This window comes from Myxocyprinus asiaticus, chromosome 25 (genome assembly GCF_019703515.2).
Source record: "Myxocyprinus asiaticus isolate MX2 ecotype Aquarium Trade chromosome 25, UBuf_Myxa_2, whole genome shotgun sequence".
Classification (NCBI taxonomy): domain Eukaryota; kingdom Metazoa; phylum Chordata; class Actinopteri; order Cypriniformes; family Catostomidae; genus Myxocyprinus; species Myxocyprinus asiaticus.
Genome location: NC_059368.1, coordinates 9310434 through 9325525, shown reverse-complemented (window position 1 = coordinate 9325525; position 15092 = coordinate 9310434). Strand labels below are relative to the sequence as shown.

General features: G+C 38.3%; 1 long non-coding RNA gene across 2 annotated transcripts; it reads left to right on the top strand.

Annotated features, from left to right (window-relative positions):
• Positions 1 to 108: 108 nt before the first annotated feature.
• Positions 109 to 9326, top strand: LOC127416081 (uncharacterized). Of its 2 annotated transcripts, none has more exons than XR_007893033.1 (4): positions 109 to 280; positions 562 to 640; positions 2967 to 4794; positions 8785 to 9326. It is a non-coding gene; the product is annotated as an uncharacterized LOC127416081 (long non-coding RNA). The 2 variants fall into 2 exon arrangements; XR_007893032.1 differs by having other exon boundaries at positions 8777 to 9326.
• Positions 9327 to 15092: the final 5766 nt, after the last annotated feature.

The following is a 15092-nucleotide window of genomic DNA, read 5'->3' as shown; positions in this document are numbered from 1 at the left end:
GGTCATCCGTGCGTTGCCGGTAGCCAATGAAAAGGTTTCGCTGAGGGGAGAGGGCTCTGATTGGCCAGTCTTCTACCTAAGAGAAATAAAAGGACACCAGCGTTTCGAATGGATCGAGTAGATTCGAGCGTTCAGCTTTTCACTCACTCTGCATAACTGAATCAAATGCTGTTGCCCTTGTAAACCTGTTCACGTTTCTGTATTGTTTATAGTGGAAATATGCATGATTAATGTCTAAAAGGGCTAGTTGTCACATGGGCTAATTCGTTATAATTATAAGGTGAGTCAAAAGTTGCATTTTTTCACTAGCAAGGGTTTGCATGTTAGTTTTTAAATGTCAAAACGGTCTTAAATTAGGATAATGTTTGTGAATTACATTGTCAAAACAAAACAAAAATTCAATATCATTTATATATGATACTTCACCCACCCCTATCTTATAGCTTCTGAAGATGTGGATTTAACCACTGGGGTTGAATTGATTACTTTATGCTGCCTTAATGTGCTTTTTGGAGCTTCAAAGTTCTGGCCACCATTCACTTGTTTTGTATGGACCTACAGAGCTGAGATATTCATCTAAAAATTTTAATTGGTGTTCTGCAGAAGAAAGAAAGTCATTCACATCTGGGATCGCAATGGGGTGAGTAAATGATGAGGTAATTTTAATTTTTTCTGTGAATTATCCCTTTAAGGCAAAACTCAACTATATGTATATTTTGACCAAAAGGATGAACATTGTCCAAGACAATGGTATTTTTATTTAAATAAATATCACGTTGGAGCAAATTGTGACCACACATTTTAAATGTTTATTAATACTGCTAAATAGTTCATTAAACACATGTTGAAACTTTGAAACAAACTGTCACTTTATTATTCATATTACAGTGAAGACTTAACATTGGTTAGGTTACACCGTGCACTGTGGTGCCACTCTCATTACTGTAATGTTACATTTGTGGCAAAATGCTAGCCAATATGTAGGGCTAAAACGATTGGAAAGGCTAATGAATGAACATTGGGGGAAATGAGAATTCAATGAAATTGTATGATGCAATAGCCTACTGTATATGAATAGCAGTCCTTGGCCATTGTTTTCGCCCATTAAGACTGCCTCTATCCCTTTCCCACACTAGAGGTCAGCATTAGACAACATTAAGACTACTGAAAACATCTGGCCTGAAATCCAAATAAATAATTGACAACTATATTGTTTTGAATGTCATCACATTTATCAATGACAGTAAGATTTTTCAAGTACATTACATTACAAGTGCATACTAATAATACAATTATATAGAACAGAATGCTATACATTGTAGGCCTCTTGAATCAAGAAGTTTAAAGTGCAGCATGCCTTGACAAAAAAAAAGTTTAAAGATTCAGCTTTTGTCCTCTCCAGTGCCCTTAAGTCTTCTGTAAAGGGGATTTTAACCATCCAGCTGCAAAAGTGTCTTCAAATGCTGCCCAACAAACCCCAACTCTCTCACACATGTGATAGTAATTTCAGTTTTAGCTGATGTTATAAATAACTGATTATTGTGCTTTTAAAATACTTAGCACTTGATTTAATTTGTTAAGCCAGCTGCAAAACAAATTGCCTTCTGAGATAAATAAAAGGCTGTATTTAATTAACCAGACCTGATGTTGGGCAATAGTAACTGTTAGTGGCCTAACAACACTATGCTCACATTAATGTTATGCTCATAACTAAGAATGAACTGGACAAGGCTGAGTAATGAGAGCAGACAGTAATATTACATCAAAAGATTACATCAAAGAGTCTTTCCAAATAGCCGTAATTAGGACGTCCTTTGATTCTTGGTAAGGGAGACTTTGGAGATGGCAAGAATTAGTGCAAATTATGTTAAGACAGGTGATAAGGCAGTCATTATTGCATAGTATACACTGTAGGAGAACCTGAATCTAACACCTGAAAGCTCTCTCTCTCTCTCTCTCTCTCACTCTCTCTCTATCTCTCTTTCACTCTCTTTTATTCTCCATAAATGAATAATGGCAAACAGTTTATATGGTAATGGCCTTATCTGAAGTTTTTGCATTTGATATGAAGCACATGGTTATCAGAACAAAGGCAAGGTAAATATTTGGATTTTTGGATTAATGGGTTTAGTATTTAACTGATATGAAGTGCAATTATGGCCAATTGTTGACAATAACTGTTTTGGTGGATTAGGAGGCCTACTGTATATGGGTGCAATAGAAACAGTGGAAATATAAGCATTATACCATGCATGCATACACATCCCATGCACAACTGTAAGCTTATGCATAATGTAAACAAACAATCATATAGGAAAACCAGTTGTTAGAGTCAATGGAAGTGGACTGTCACACTGTATTATTGAAAATTTTGCTTGAATAGGCTTGACTGTCTTCAGGTAGATACTGGTTGTGAAGCCGTACACTTACTTTCCCTCGCTCTCTCTTTTTGTCTTTCATTTTCTTTTCTTTTTTCCAAAAAAGTTGGACCAAAAAGCCTGGAAGGAATTGATATTTTCCATTGGATGTAGAACTTGGACCTCTGTTTTATAGTTGTTGTTCCCTCTCATTATTTGATTAATAAGGGAACCAAAATGAAACAGAGGAAAATATATTAGTGCTGACCTCAGATTTATTTTTTACTTAATGAATAAATAAGTTTGGATTACACCACGCTGAGTTGCCAAAGAGACCATTTTTATTGCTGTCCGTAACATCTTTGATTAAGTGAAACTGAATGGCTTTGCCTCACTATTAATCGGTGCAATATTGCCATATCGCACAAACTGAAATCAAATGATCTCATCATGCAAGTAGTTGATGCTTTTAGAGCCAACATTTTAAACTGCAACAATAAAACACACCTTACCAGTTGGATGTCAGAGGCAAATACTGAAAGCTTTTTTTACTTTACTTTGAGGAAGTTCTTTTTAAAGAGAACATAAAATCCATTTCTTTTCTTTCAGCTTGGTGAAACTTGGAAATGGTTATAGACGACATGCTGGCCAGAGGCAATAAAAGATATGTGTTCACATTTAGCCCCAGCATTAGGCTTGAGAAGAGACGTCGCCACATATTGCCTCACAAAGTGTAAGAATAAAAGGTTAAATTGGGTGAAGAAGTGATTTTTCTCCATTGTACAAATAAGGGAGGTTTTTAAGTCTTGTTGGAAGTCTTTTAATTGCCATACACAGCACTGCTATGTGTAGCAGTTAAATGAACTATTAATAATAATTGGTTGATTTCCCTGAAAGGGAAAAAACTGTGGCTCTGTGTCAAAATATTGCTCATTTTGTTTGAGCATGCCTACCAGCCAGACACAGCAACATTGGCTCAACTGATGTCATTAGTTTGGATCTGTTTGTCTGATCAGTGGAAGACAAAGGAGTGTTTGGGAAACCTGTTGAAAACAGTAATTTTTGCAATTCCGTTTGGTGCTGCTAGTGGCGCAGAAATGACTGTGACAAGGAGGAGGGTGTGGCCGGGCCATGAGGGTGCAAGGCCAGCACTGAGTCAATTAATCACCCGGGAAGGAGGAGGGATGCGCTGTCCTGGAGTCCTCGCCGCTGTCGTCATCCAGGGGAAGAGTCGCCGGGGGACAGAGGAGCTGCTGCCGGGAGTCGGAGGAACTGCTGCCATCCACCAGGAAGGGGAGGAGCCGTTCCATCCGCCAGGGGTCAGAGGACTCGCTGCCGTCCGCCCGGGGAAGAATGGCTGTCGTCCGCCATTCACTTTTTCAGGCCGATTGCATAACCTGAAGCCTAAATTTTAGGCCTTTGTTTGAAATCCCCAAGGTCTTGCAATTTGTTCGCCTGACAATCCTTGTTTCCATTTAAATAGCTTCACTTCTCTCAATATCCCTGATTCACCTCCATGATAATGAAGCAATGAAACAATTTAGTCAGCATGTACCCTGTTTTCACTCCAACAGGGGTTTGCATCAGAGCACGCCAAGAGTCATAAAAGTAAAGAGATAAATAATGCAGCCAAACTCTCAGAACCATCTGGCATGTACATTTATATGCTACAGTATTAACATTGTTTGTGCTTTATTGCTCAGAAAACACTTACCGCTGTGTCATTAAGCCACGGGGACATGATTGGCCGTATTATGTAGTTTGAAATAGCCCAGCAGAAACCAGAGAGTGTTGTCACAGGGATTATGCTTAGTCAGTATTCAATTTAAAGGCTTGTTATTCGGATAAACTAAATGTTGGACAGATGGAGTGCAAACGACCCACAAGAGAGCTAGTTGCAAGGCTTCACCTTGCCAGGTGTTTCTCATTGCGGTTATAGGGAAGTAACGTGAATCCCTCTTCAATGAAAGACCTCATACAAAGAGCAGATTAAGAGGAAGGTATTTGATGATGCCAGGTTTAAGACTCCTGTTGTGTCTCATATGCATATTCAGCACTTCTCTATAAACACAGAGGTATTAAATACAGAAGAACAGCCAACTGCGTACAAGATGTAACCACTAAAATATCTCTGGAATACCGCAAACCAGGAGATACAAGGAGCTGTGTGTGCTGAGAATTACATTACATGAGAATTACAATTTAAAACTATCTCTGCCTGGGGTTTGGTATTTCTATACATTCAATACAGGCTGCAGGTAATAAAACAATACTTTATTAATCCCATGGTGGAAAATGAGGTTGTATAGGTTCTTGAAATATATATATATTTTTTTTATTAAAGATGACCTTAAATCTAACAGACATAATTCACATCGATCTCAAACCCTCACCGCTCAGGAACAACCAACAACATCAACAACAACAAACAATTGCGGTAAGTCATGGCATCCGCTCATGCTATTTCTTCCTGCACTGCATGTCACATGTTTACTATAGTTTCTTCCGTCAGCAGTGAGGGATTCACATGTGATAAATGTAAGGAATTAGTCAGGCTGACGGAGAGACATGCATTCGAATGCTAGTGGAGGTCAGTGAGAAAGAGAAGCCGGTAGATACTGTTTCAGATGTGGGTAGTACAACGAGAAACACACACACTTTGGTTCCGGCTCTAGAGCCCCCGCTGGGCATTTGGGTGACGTCTCAGTGGCATACTCGCTCAGCAAAGCGACACCACTCTCCCGTTCCTGTTAGGGTTTCCAATCGATTCTCCCCACTCAGTGATGCACCCACTGAGAATCATGTAGAGAGAGCCTTAATAATGTGATTCTATTGTAAGGAATGTGGAAATAGAGACACCAGCCACTGTTGTTAAATGCATTTCTGGGGCTCAAGCATATGACATCAGATCAAATGTACAAGTGCTGGCTAATGCTGAACGTAGATTTTCTAAAATTGTTATTCATGTCGGCACTAATGATGTCTGGCTTCGCCAGTCGGAGATCACTAGACATAATGTTAAAGAGGTGTGTGAACTTGCAAAAATGATGTCAGACACTGTAAAATGATCTGGCCCCCTCCCAGTTTGTCGTAATGACGAGGTTTATAGTAGATTAGTGTCAATGAACGGCTGGATGTCTGAGTGGTGTCCAGAGAATTGCATAGGATTTATAGACAATTGGAAGAGTTTTTGGGGTAGACCTGACCTGCTAAAGAGAGACAGACTCCATCCCTCAAAGGAAGGTGCCGCATTCCTCTCTAGTAATTTGGCTCATAGTCTTAATAATGATAGTATTTGACTAACTGTGGCCCAGGTCAGGATGCAGACAAACTGATTAATTCAAACATCTGCTAGCTGCCTTGAGACATCACACACGTCACATAAACTACAACACATAGAGACTGTATCACCTAGATATCACATAGAGACTGTGTCTGTTCCCCGAACTACCAAACGCAAAACTCTCACTAAATCATTTAGAAAAAAGATAAACATCATATGAAGGTAGGGCTACTAAACAGATCTCTTTCTACCAAAGCACTAATTGTAAAGGAAATTATTACAGATCATAGTTTGGATGCGCTCTGTTTGACCGAAACCTGGCTTAAACCGGATGAATATATTAGTTAAAATAAATCTACTCCCCCAAGTTATTGTTATAAACATGAGCCTCGTCGGAAGGGTTGAGGAGGAGGTGTTGCCACAATTTACAGTGAAGTTTTTGGTGTTACTCAGAGGACAGGATATTAGTTTAAGTCTTTTGAAATAATAATGCTTAATGTGACACTGTAAGATATAAATAAAAAATATTTTGCCCTTGCTACAGTATATAGATCACCCAGGCCTTATTCTGATTTCCTTGGTGAATTTGCAAATTTTTTTTTATCAGATCTTGTAGTTACTGTAGAAAGAGCTTTAATTGTTGGTGACTTCAGCATTCACATAATGACACATTGGGATTAGCGTTTATCGATATTCTCAACTCTCTTGGAGTCAGACAAAATGTGACAGGACCAACTCATTGCCATAATCATATGCTAGATTTAATTCTGTCATATGGAGTTGATGTTGATACTATAGAAATTCTTCCACAGAGTGATTACATCTCAGATCATTACCTTGTCTCATGTATGCTGCGATCAGCTAATGTTACTCAGTCTACACCACGCTATCATTCAGGTAGAACTATTCTTTTGACCACTAAAGATAGCTTCACTAATAATCTTCCAGATCTATCTCATACACTCAATAAGCCCCAAAATCTAGAAGAACTTGATGAAATAGCAGAAAATATAAATACAGCCTTCTCTAGCACTCTTGATAGTGTCGCGCCCCTTCGATTAAAGAAAATTAAAGAAAAAAGACCCGCACCATGGTACAGTGACAATCATGCTTTCAAGAGAGCAGCTCAGAAAATGGAGCACAAGTGGAAGAATACAAAATTAGAGGTATTTTGCGGTGCATGGAAGGATAGTGTCTGTAGCTACAGACAGGCACTAAAAGCTGCCAGGTCAGCATATTTTAGCAAACTCATAGAAAATAACCACAACAATCCTAGGTGTTTATTCAGTACTGTGGCTAACTTGGTTAGGAATAAAGCCTCAACTGAACCAGATATTCCATCGCAGCACAATAGTAATGACTTCATGAATTTCTTTACTGATAAAATTGAAATAATCAGAAATAAAATTGGAATTATGCAATCAGCTGTCACAGTACCTCATGTGCAACTTCAATCCTTTGCTGTCATAGGTCATGAAGAGCTGACAAAACTTATCGAAACATCAAAAGCCACAACATGTTAGATCCAATACCAACTAAGCTCTTAAAAGAGGTATTCCCTGTTATCTCAGAACCTCTTCTTAATATTATTAACTCCTCACTCTCTTTAGGATATGTCCCAAGAAACTTTTAAATGGCAGTTATCAAACTGCTTATTAAGAAGCCACAACTTCTGGAGAACTGGCTAATTATAGACCGATTTCAAATGTCCCGTTTATGTTGAAAATACTAGAAAAGGTAGTGTCCTCCCAACTATGTTAATTTCTACAGAGAAATAGTATATATGAACAATTTCAGTCAGGATTTAGGCCCCATCACAGTACAGAGACTGCATTTATCAGAGTTGCAAATGACTTGCTCTTATCATCTGATCGCGGCTACATTTCTCTTCTAGTGCTTTTAGATCTTAGTGCAGCCTTCAAGAGCATAGATCATGACATTCTCTTGAATAGGTTAGAGAATTATGTTGGCATTTGTGGACTTGTATTAGCATGGTTTAGGTCCTATTTAGCAGACCGCTACCACGTTGTCTATGTAAATGAGGAATTGTCAAACCAAACAAAAGTTAAGTATGGAGTGCCACTAGGATCAGTTTTAGGACCTCTGTTTTTCTCCTTGTATATGCTTCCCCTGGGAGATAATATCAGGAATCATGGAATAAGTTTCCACTGTTATGCCGATGATACCCAACTTTATATTTCTTCAAAACCTGATAAAAGTTCACAATTCTCCAAATTAGCAGAGTGTGTCAATGAAATCAAAGATTGGATGGCCACAAATTTCCTTCTACTCAATTCCGACAAAACAGAGGTACAAATTATTGGACTAAAAACCATTAAAAACAAGCCACTAAAATATAATTTGACTCTCGATGGATGTACTGTTACATCATCTTCAACAGCGAAGAACTTAGGTGTTATATTTGATACCAATCTGTCCTTTGAAAATCAAATTACCAGTGTTTGTAGAATAGCATTCTTCCACCTTAGAAATATTGCTAAATTACAACACATGCTCTCTGTTGCTGATGCCGAAAAACTAATTCATGCATTCATGACCTCAAGACTAGATTATTGTAATGCATTACTGGGAGGATGTCCAGCAAGATCAATAAATAAACTTCAATTGGTTCAAAATGCAGCAGACAGAGTGCTGACTAGAACCAAGAAATATGATCATATTAACCCCATTTTATCGTCGTTACATTGGCTACCTGTTAAATTTCGTATTCATTTTAAAATTCTGTTAACTACGTACAAAGCTTTGAATGGTCTAGCTCCACAGTACGTTCATTACGATAGCAAAATTCTGGTCTGTTAATAGTTCCTAGAATATCAAAATCCACAAAAGGAGGTAGATCCTTTTCATATTTGGCTCCTAAACTATGAAATAATCTCCCTAACACTGTTCGAGATGCAGACACACTCACTCAGTTTAAGTCTAGACTAAAGACTCATCTATTTAGCCAGGCATACACCTAATTTAGAGAACAACTCACAATTAGGCTGCTTTAATTAGGTCTGCCGGAACCAGAAACACTGATCATGATCTATAACTCTGCAATAAATTGAATGGCATCTATGCTAATATTATTCTATTTGTATACCTGTCTCAACCTCGGGACTCCTATCCTAAGGTCACCAGAACCGGCAGGATCCAGCACCATTCCTGCCTCATGTTGGACTCCACTGCTACGTGTCTCTGAGTGATGATGACTAAATGCAGCCGGTGCCAGCCAAACATCACTTTAGTCTATTATGATGGACTTCAGAGGATGAACTGATACCAACTCCAACTATAAGACATGGGATACTTCATATGCCATTGCCTGAACCTTGGATTTAGGATAGACCTCACTGAAATTACCGGCCGGTTCAATTGTGATGCACCTCACTGATCTCTGCCTGCATCACCTCAGTCTATAATGGATTACATAGTCTATCAATTAATTGCCAACAAAACACTTCATCAGCCAACTAACAAGAACAATTGCATCTATGTGAACTTCTGCAATTAATCCAGGATGAACTTCAAAGACATTAGTCATTAATCTTATAGTTCTTACAAAATCTTTGTTTAAACACTGACCCTTAACACTTAATTTAATAATTTTAAACTATGACTTGCACTATACAGTGCATCCGGAAAGTATTCACAGCGCTTCACATTTTCCACATTTTGTTATGTTACAGCCTTATTCCAAAATGGATTAAATTCATTATTTTCCTCAAAATTCTACAAACAATACCCCATAATGACAATGTGAAAGAAGTTTGTTCGAAATCTTTGCAAATTTATTTAAAAAAAAAAAAAAAAAAAAAAAAAAAAACCCACACATGTACATAAGTATTCACAGCCTTTGCACAATACTTTGTTGAAGCACCTTTGGCACCAATTACAGCCTCAGGTCTTTTTTAATATGATGCTACAAGCTTGGCACATCTATTTTTGGGCAGTTTCTCCCATTCTTCTTTGCAGGACCTCTCAAGCTCCATCAGGTTGGATGGGGAGCGTCGGTGCACAGCCATTTTCAGATCTCTCCAGAGATGTTCAATCGGGTTCAAATCTGGGCTCTGGCTGGGCCACTCAAGGACATTCACAGAGTTGTCCCATAGCCACTCCTTTGTTATCTTGGCTGTGTGCTTAGGGTCATTGTCCTGTTGGAAGGTTAACCTTCGCCCCAGTCTGAGGTCCAGAGCGCTCTGGAGCAGGTTTTCATCAAGGATGTCTCTGTACATTGCTGCATTCATCTTTCCCTCAATCCTGACTAGTCTCCCAGTTCCTGCCGCTGAAAAACAACCCCACAGCATGATGCTGCCACCACCATGCTTCACTGTAAGGATGGTATTGGCCAGGTGATGAGCGGTGCCTGGTTTCCTCCAGACATGACGCTTGCCATTCAGGCCAAAGAGTTCAATCTTTGTTTCATCAGACCAGAGAATTTTGTTTCTCATGGTCTGAGAGTCCTTCAGGTGCCTTTTGGCAAACTCCAGGCGGGCTGTCATGTGCCTTTTACTGAGGAGTGGCTTCCGTCTGGCCACTCTACCACACAGACCTGATTGGTGGAGTGCTGCAGAGATGGTTGTTCTTCTGGAAGGTTCTCCTCTCTCCACAGAGAAATGCTGGAGCTCTGTCAGAGTGACTATCAGGTTCTTGGTCACCTCCCTGACTAAGGCCCTTCTCCCCCCGATCGCTCGGTTTGGCCAGGCGGCCAGCTCTAGGAAGAGTCCTGGTGGTTCCAAACTTCTTCCATTTACGGATGATGGAGGCCACTGTGCTCATTGGAACCTTCAATGCTGCAGAAATATTTCTGTACCCTTCCCCAGATCTGTGCCTCGATACAATCATGTCTCGGAGGTCTACAGAAAATTCCTTGGACTTCATGGCTTGGTTTGTGCTCTGACATGCACTGTTAACTGTGGGACCTTTATATAGACAGGTGTGTGCCTTTCCAAATCATGTCCAATCAACTGAATTTACCACAGGTGGACTCCAATCAAGTTGTAGAAACATCTCAAGGATGATCAGTGGAAACAGGATGCACCTGAGCTCAATTTTGAGTGTCATGGCAAAGGCTGTGAATACTTATGTACATGTGATTTCTTTTTTATTTATTTTTTTTATTTTTTATAAATTTGCAAAGATTTCAAACAAACTTCTTTCACGTTGTCATTATGGGGTATTGTTTGTAGAATTTTGAGGAAAATAATGAATTTAATCCATTTTGGAATAAGGCTGTAACATAACAAAATGTGGAAAAAGTGAAGCGCTGTGAATACTTTCCGGATGCACTGTACATAATTAAGTAATATTGGCATTATATTCATGATGTTAGCCAGAGGGGAACTGGCCCCACAGTGAGACTTGTTTATCCTAAGGTTATTTTTCTCCATTAACCAACATCTTATGGTGTTTTGTGTTTGCTCACTGGGTTTCTAAATACAATTATTTTTTTAATTACTTATTTTTAAACACATTTCATGATTGTATTTTATCAAACTACACAATGATAACTCTAAGACATTATAGATATTACAGTTTCATTTTCTGTTAATGCATGATTTTTTGTAAAGCTGCTTTGAAACGATGTGTGTTGTGAAAGGTGCTAAACAAATAAAAATGACATAAAATCCACAAAAACTCATATTTATATATCAGGGGTCTTTAACTCTTTAGTGACCCGGGACCTCATTTTGCCCCTTTTTGGAATAATGCACACACCTCTTTAGTATTTACTCAACCTTTTTTCTTCTGAGTAGTGTAAAAAAAAAAATATGCTTGATTACCAAAAGTGAATAGGATCATTAAAGACCCGAGCTATGTAATAGTGTCCCTTTATTTTTTGCTTCCATAAATCATAGTTTAATGGTATCTATACAAGTTTACTATTACTTATTGTTATTTATTTCATCACATAGATTTTTTGTGTGATAATGTTAAATTATCAATATTGCATATGCTTGTACACACACACTTTAAACATGCTATTTCTTACTCAGTATGGCACTGATGTTTCAGTGATTGACATTTGACATTGCTGTATGACAAAGAAGCAATGTGGAAGTAAACTATAGCAAGTGTAACAGATGAACATATATGATTTGGCTATTGACATTTGGGTGTACTCCTACTGCAGTTCTGTAAGTTGTGCATCTATTTAGACTCAAAAAGTACCTGAGAAAATACATATGTGTAACTTACAGTATGTGTAGCTGATGTGTTAGGTGTAGCTTAATATGTGTTTGACAGCCAGTTGCTTATCATGAAATTTCTGTGTGGAAGTAATTAATCTTGTTCTATAGTTGTTGCATCATATCTTTGATACATGAAAAATAAAACTTCAAAATATATCAGAATTTGTTCTATTAATTTATTTTCTAACCAATATTTGACACTATCTGGGCATTTTGTAGATCCATGATGGATATCCGTGCCAGGTCGCTAAAGACCTGAGTATGTGATAATGTTTGGCGAAACACCCATCCATTTAAGGGCTTAATTATAATAAACTCTTGCTCAAATGATCACATCCTAGTATTTAGGCATTTTATTTCCAGCAAATTTGAGAGATTTAGTTTTTTTTGACCCATTAATGAAAAAGTTCTCATGTGATGTTGATAGGTGGGCTTCACTTCATTTGTCTATGGTTGGGAAGATCATTGTTATAAAAATTAATTGCATCCCCAAAGGTTTCTTATTTTAAACAGTTTGATAGAATATCTAACTCTTTTATTTGGAATAGTAAATGACCTCGGTTGCATTTACATACAACCCTAATTCCGAAAAAGTTGGAACAGTATGAAAAATGCTAATAAAAACAAAAAGTAAATTTGTAAATTTGATTTGTAAATTATATTCACCCTTTGCTATATTGAAAGCACTTCAACTAAACATTATATGATGTTTTTCCTTGTTAATTTCATTGTTTTTTGAAAATGTATAGTAATTTCAAATCAGATGATTGCAACACGCTCCAAAAAAAGTAGGGACAGTCGAGTGTTTGCCACTGTGAAACATCACCATTTTGTCTAATAACACTTAAGCATTTTGGCACTGAAGACACAAGTGTGTTAAGTTTAGAAAGTGGAATTTACCCCCAGTCACCAATTATGTAGGTCTTTAGCTGCACAATGGTGTCATATGGTGCGCTTCATAATGCGCCACACATTCTCAATTGGAGAAGGTCAGGACTGCAGGCAGGCCAATCTAGCACCCGCACTCTCTGCTTACAGCCATGCACTTGAAATCCGGGCAGTATGTGGTTTGAAGTTGTCCTGCTTGAAAATGCAGGTTTGTCCCTGGAAAATACGGTGCTGGATGGCAGTATACGTTGCTCCAAAATTTGTACATATCTGTCTGCATTCATGGTGTTCTCACAGATGTGCGAGTTACCCATGGGCACTGACACACCCATGGCCCATACAGACACTGGCTTTTGGACCTGATGCTAATAACAGCTTGGATGGCCCTTTTCCTCTTTGGAGCGGAGATGTAGGGCTTCTGCTTTGCATAGTAAAGTCTTAACTTGCATTTGTGGATGCAGTGGCGAGTGGTGTTGACTAACAAAGGTTTACTAAAGTTATCCCAAGCCCATGTTCATGATATCCATTACAGACGAATGCCGTTTTTTAAGACAGTAACGTCTGAGGGATTAGAGATCACACGCATTCAGAAATGATTTTAGTCTTGCCCTTTACGCACCGAGATTTAAACCTTCCAATTTGTCTTTGGGGAACATTGTTCTCAAAGTGCTGGATTGTTTGCTGAAGCATCTGTTGGCAAATTGACAAGTCTCAAATGATCCTTGCTCTTGAAGAGCTAGGCTGTTTTTGGAGGCTCCTTATATACTATGACATGATTGCCTCACCTGTTTAACATCTCCTGTTTCACATCGCCTTGTTATTTCAACTCGTCAAATTGTTATTAGTCTTAAATTGCCCCCATCTCAACTTTTTTGGAGCGTATTGCAATCATCTGATTTGAAATTACTGTACATTTTCTAAAAACAAGGAAATTCACAAGGAAAAACATCATATAATGTGTAGTTGTAGTGCTTTCAATATAGCAAAGGGTGAATATAATTTACAAATCACTCCTTTTTGTTTTTATTAGCATTTTTCATACTTTTTCGGAATTAGGGTTGTAGACCAATTGACAAAGGAGGTTTAGGCCGCCACAAAATTTTGTTTTATTACTATGCTTTTAATCTTAGACATCTGGCCCATTGGTCTCTTCCACCAGAGAGAGCCCCTCCCTGGTACAACTTTGAACAAGAGGTTCTTGCCCCAATCTCACCACTGCAAAGTCTTTATATTAAATTGCCAAGAGAAGTAAAAATGCACCCTATTATTTCACTTACATTCAGTGTGAACAAAGGTTTCCCGTATGTTCAATCTTGATACTTACCTAAAGTATCCTCAAGTATATGGCTGAACTCCAAATTATGTATTAACAAGTCCCCCTTTTGCTGGAAAGAATAAATCGAGAGGGGTGTTGCTACTCTTGGTGACCTTTATGAAAATGGAGCTTTGAGATCATTTGAAAATATAACACAGCATTTTTCAGGTATTTACAGTTGTGCCAGTTACTTTGTACTATTTTTGGTGGTAGTACACAGCCCCCTAAAGCTGCAGACACTCTTTGTATGGTGCTCACAGCCTTTGGAAAGGGGCATGAAGCATCAGTGTATCATTCCTCGTTGATTCAGAGTCTTTGTAATGGAACCATTACAGCTCTTAAGATGTTATCGGAAAGAGATTTGAACTTGAAATTGGAGGATGGGGAGTGGGAATTTTTTTTTAAAAACTATGTCCAGGGATGCAAGGGTACGGCTTATTCAGTTTAAGATATTGCATAGTCTCTACTGGACTCCCTCGGTTAGGCTTGGTTTTGAATGACACACCTATTTGTTGGTGATGTCAGTTGGAGGATGGAGACATGGCCCATGCTCTGTGGTTCTGCGCTAAGATTCAAGAATTCTGGGTAAGAGACCAGAATTTTAGATACTCAAATTGCGTTCTGCCCCAGACTATGTATATTGGGTGATGGGGAGGTTCTTAAACTAGGTGACATATATACAAAAATCTGGGTCCAAACTAGTGTAATGATTGGCAAACAAATTAGAGGATGGAAGTCAAATATGGGATGAATATAGTATTGAAATTATTCACAAATGCGTAAACACTTATCCATCAATTCGATAAATGTCATACATGCATCTTACTATCCACAAACAAATGCCTTTCAACCTGTGTCAGTGAAATTCTGATTTAAATGAATGTGCACCTATTTGTACAAATACAGACATATTTGTGAATACAAATGTTCCCTTTTATATAAATGTAACACAATTTGCGGAATTTGACGTTCCAAATTAAACACAAAATGGCCTGATGAAGCACTGAATGTGCATGTGTGGATCAAGTGACACGCATGCATTTATTGATATGTTT